We start from the raw sequence: 209 nt of genomic DNA on the forward strand, positions 1-209 counted from the left end.
GGGCTGGGTGAGGCCCTGGATGTTGTCGCGCAGCACCTTGCGGTGGCGCTTGGCGCCGCCCTTGCCGAGCCCCTTACCGCCCTTGCCCCGGCCAGACATGGTCACACACACTAGCCGCCGCTACCGACACTGCCGGTGTGAGCCAGCGCTGCCCGCGCCGCGACTTTATGGGGTTTGGTCCGACCTGGTTGGGAGCAGGGGCGGGGCCG

General features: G+C 70.8%; 1 protein-coding gene across 1 annotated transcript in view; it reads left to right on the top strand.

Moving 5' to 3' along the window:
• The window catches only part of LOC102036302 (histone H2A), a 1,697-nt gene that overhangs the window by 1,249 nt on the left and 239 nt on the right, over positions 1–209 (top strand). The gene's annotated exons all lie outside the window — the stretch shown is intronic.

This window comes from Geospiza fortis, unplaced genomic scaffold (genome assembly GCF_000277835.1).
Source record: "Geospiza fortis unplaced genomic scaffold, GeoFor_1.0 scaffold186, whole genome shotgun sequence".
In the NCBI taxonomy this organism is placed as follows: domain Eukaryota; kingdom Metazoa; phylum Chordata; class Aves; order Passeriformes; family Thraupidae; genus Geospiza; species Geospiza fortis.